Source organism: Marmota marmota, unplaced genomic scaffold (assembly GCF_001458135.2).
Source record: "Marmota marmota marmota unplaced genomic scaffold, marMar, whole genome shotgun sequence".
Taxonomy (NCBI): Eukaryota; Metazoa; Chordata; class Mammalia; order Rodentia; family Sciuridae; genus Marmota; species Marmota marmota.
In genome coordinates, this window is record NW_025999998.1 from 20,432,440 (window position 1) to 20,437,231 (window position 4,792).

The following is a 4,792-nucleotide window of genomic DNA, read 5'->3' on the forward strand; positions in this document are numbered from 1 at the left end:
TCGATAAGTTGCTGAGGTTGATCTCAAACTTGTAATTCTCCTGCCTCAGCCTCCAGAGTTGCTGGGATTACAGGTGTGTACCTCTAGGCCCAGCTCTAAATTACTCTTTAATTTCACCTGTTGGCTCTCTTCTTCCTTTCATGCCCACTATAAGAAATTAGGGCAAAACCTCTCTGCAGAATGCTCCCTGGCCCTGTCCTAGAGACCAAGGAATTGTCCCTCTGCACAGTAAGTTTCTAAATTGCTGGCTACCTCTACTTGTGAGAGCTCTGTGGTTACAAAGTACTTTCTTACTAGATTTCAATTTCTGGAAAAAATGACACCTACTCCTTGTTTAATCCTATTTAATGAGACATGATGATTAGGATTCTCATGTGTACAAAATCCTTTGGATGCTGGGCATGGTGGTGCACACCGGTAATCCCAGCAGCTTGGGAGGCTGAGGCAGGAAGATAGCGAGTTCAAAGCCAGCCTCAGCAAAGGTGAGGTGCTCAACAACTCAGTGAGATCCTGTCTCTAAATAAAATACAAAATAGGGCTGGGAATGTGACCCAGTGATCAAGTGCCCCTGAGTTCAGTTCCCAGTACCCTCCCCCCACCCCCCCCAAAAAAAAAGACTTACAGCAAATATATTTAATGATAAAAACTGAAAAAACTTTTATTTTAAATAAGCAATAGGCAAGATGCTTGATTGTAGTCAAGTTTGGAGTGGAGTTCCTTGCAACTACACAAAGATAAGAAGCAAATATAAATATTATGGAAAATGTGTGTGTCCTCATAGTGAATACAATCCTAGTCAGAAATAACATGAGCATTAAAAAGCAAAATATAAAATCACTATATAAAAGAATCAGTTAAGTTCCTATACATCATTAAGAGACAAAAAGTTGAAATGTAGAATATAAATTATTTACAAGAGCATAAAAATGTGAAGTGCCTCAGAATAAATATAACAAAATACAAGAAGAACACCTCTATTGGGAAAATGTTAGCATTAACTAGGACTTTGAAATATGGAACAGTATACCATATTCATGGGCTAAAAGTCATGATTGGAAACATAACAGTTATTTACAAATTTACTACAGGTTTCAGTCCAACCCCAATAAGTTATTTTATCAGACTTGCAAGCTAATTAGAAAATTTAAAAGTAATTCAAAGGAAATAGAGTAATCAAAAAAATGAGGATGAAAAGCTGCACAGAAAAAGATATAAAGATATTAGAAAACTATTTAATTAAGACAATGTGGTATTCATTCAGAGAATGACAAATATTCTAATGGAATAGAAATGAACAGAGCAGTTCCACACATAAAGAAGCTCTTGATGTATGATAGTAATATATTAAAATTCAGTAATTGATACTGAAAAAATCAGTAATCAAAAGAAAAGTATAAACTGAAATTAAATCTTAACTACATAAAAGTTGATCACATGTGGATCAGAGAACTGTTGAGAAAATGAAGATAATTTTAAGGAAGAAAATTAAATTTTTACAATATTTAAGTATAAAAATATTTTAGCAAGTCACTAATAGCTTGAAGAAAAATAACACATATATTTACTTACCTTCAAGTTTGAAAATTCTTTATCATGCTAAATTAAATAAATCAATCTCAAAGAACAAAAAGCTGAATGTTATCTCTGATATGTAGATGCTAATTCACAATAAGGTGGAACTAGGGAAGAATAGAAATACTTTGGATTAGATAGAGGGGAGTGAAAAGAAGGAAGTGGTTTGGGGTAGGAATGATAGTAGAATGAATTAGACATATTACCCTATATGCATATATTATTATATTATCTGTGTAACTCTACATTATGTACAACCAGAAGAATGAGAAGTTATACTCCATTTATGTATGTTTTTCAAAATGCATTCTACTGCCATGTATAACTAATTAAAACAAAGTTTAAAAATTAGAAAATTCTCTACAAAAGACACTTCAGCCAAACAAAGATGAATTGCTGATAGGGGAAAGGTGTGATCTAGATTACCAACAAAGTATTATTATATCTGATAACATAGTTTCTTCAAGTCAAGAAATAAGTGAATAAAAATACATACTTAAGTAGAAAATCAAATAGATGAAAAGATGTGAACCTAATTAGTTATCAGAAATACATAAACAATTGTCAACTTATGTATTGTTTTATATTATTCTGTTGGAAAACTGTGTCCTTCGTGGGCTACCTTGTAGAGAAACAGGAATTCTACTCTACTGCTGGTGTGGATATATACTGAAGAACTCTTTGGCTTTTTTTAGTAAGTCAGAATGTATGTATAGTCTTTGGCATACAATTCCTCTTCTAGGTATATAACTTTAAAGAAATTAAAAATACAATCTCTCATATACATAATAGAGGAGAAGTATACAAGCAATGTTATTGCTACCTAATTTATAATTGTAAGATAGAGGATACTACAAATTTTTCATAATAGAAGAAAGGTTAATTATGGTTCAATTAACTTCAAAGTAGATATACCTAATTAGTTCAGATTTCACTGTACAACCAAATCTCCATGTTAGTTAATGTATAGTTGTTACAGCAATTTTCCTCTAAAGGAAAAAAAATAGTAGAAAGCTTGTGGTGGAGTTCTTATATCTTCTAAATATAGGATCATGTATTCAGCAAACAGAGATAATTGTACTTCTTCTTATTTATTTTTTCCTATTTGTATTCTTTAATTTTCTTTTCTTGCCTAATTGCTCTGGCTAGAGTTTCATGAACTATGTTGAATGGGAGTGATGGAAGTGGACATCCTTGTCTTGTTCCTAATTTTGGATGGAATGCTTTCAGTTTCTTATTGTTCAGTATGATGTTGGCCTTGGATTTGCCATATATAGCTTTCATTATGTTGAAAGTACATTCCTTCTGTCAATAATTTCTACAGTTTTTTAGCATGAATGGGTACTGGGTATTGTCAAAGGATTTTGGTTTGTTTTGTATATATTGAGATGACCATGTGATTTTTGTCCTTAGTTCTATTTATGTGGTGGATTGTGTTTATTGATTCACATATACTGAACTAAACTAGCAGTTCTGGGATGAAACCCACTTGATCATTTTGTCCTATCCTATTAATGTGTTTTTGAATATAATTTCCAATATTTTAGTAAGTATATTTTTATTCATCATCATCAGGGCTATTGCTCTGTAATTTTCTTTTCTTGATGTGTCTTTGTATGGTATCAGGGTGATACTGATTTCATAGAATGAGTTTGGAAGTGTTCTCTTTCTTTGTATTTCATGGAATAATTTGAAGAGGGTTGGCATAATTTATTTTTTAGAAGTCTTGTAAAACTCGGCTGAGAATCCATCTGGTCCTGGGATTTTCTTTGTTGGAAGGATTTTAATTGCTGCTTCAATCTCATTGCTTGATATGAGTCTACTTAGGTTTTCTGTATCATCATTGTTCAATTTGATTACATTCTATTACCTAGAAATTTGTCTATATCTTTTATATTTTCCACTTTATTGGAGTATAAATTTTCTAAATAGTTTATAATGATCCTCTGAATTTCAGAAGTGTCTGTGTTGATATCTCTTTTTTCATCTCTAATCTTGTTGATTTGGGTTTTTCTCTCTCTTTTGGTTAATTTGGCTCAGAATTTATCAATCTTTTTATCTTTTCAAAGAATCAATTTTTTGTTTCATTGGAAACAAAGATAGAAAGAATGAATCCATTTAATGCTTTAAAATATTAGAAGAAATATAATCAAATTGGTTGAGGGTTGCAGTATTGAAAAACAGGGAAATAACTATCGATTAAATTTTAAAAGAAATTATCTGTAAGATCAAAATTCACATTAGATATATTTATGATAATCCATGCTCAGGTGGGGAGATTTCTTATTGAGTCTTCCTGATTTGAATTCATTGGGATTTGGGACCTTTAGAAGATGCTCACCACTTCTCTGCTTTACCTCTAAGTTTCCCTGAGTGTGGAAGTAGTGATTATACCAGCTCACCTCTGATACAATTCTAGGAGGTCCTCTCCAATCTATGGTGTGTCTAGGTACTTATTATTTTTCTATTGGGTGAGAGGAGATAGTCCCCAATTTTCTGTGACTTAGCAGCCAGATCGCTCCCTGTTAGGGAATGCAGTCTTGTATGCTCTACTGAAGAAAAGCTCTGTGTATCCAGTGCTTACAAAATCATTGAAGGTTACCCTGCGTATATTTTCTAATGTGCAGGTGGTGGCAGTGGTACAGGCATTGTAGTTTGCTGCCCTGATGGTACAGCTTTCTGTACAGCTGGCACTGGGAGACCTGTGTTGGGGGAGGAGTGTAGGGTTTCTACTCCCTCTGTGATCTGTGTCACAGGTAAGTGTGCTCATATCTGGGAATACTGGGTGGTGACTGGTGTCTCCTCTGTAAGCCCCTTTGTGGGATGTGCGGCCATTGTGTATGTGTGAGGTTCTCTCCTGGCTGCTTGGGCTTATCCTCTGAATTTCCTTCAGTTGAATGAGAACTGAGTTAACTGGCAACTCTAGGACTCAGGGCTGTGGATCCTAATAGAGGTGCTGGGGCACAGGAGCTACATCCCTGGTTGCTATGGTTTTCTCACCAGCCAGTGTTTGATCATCAAGCCAGGGGCCTGAATCTGTGTGCTTGGAGGGTGCTGTGTCTACTGACAGTTTCTGTTTGGTGTGGGTGAGCAGGATTCAGGGTGTTACTGATGGCTGTGGGATACTGTGCACCCACTCTACAGGTGCTTCTTTACAGTGCCATGGAGCTGGATAACTGCCTGCAGCTGTGGGGCCTGTGGGTCAGGCTGTTGGTGGGCA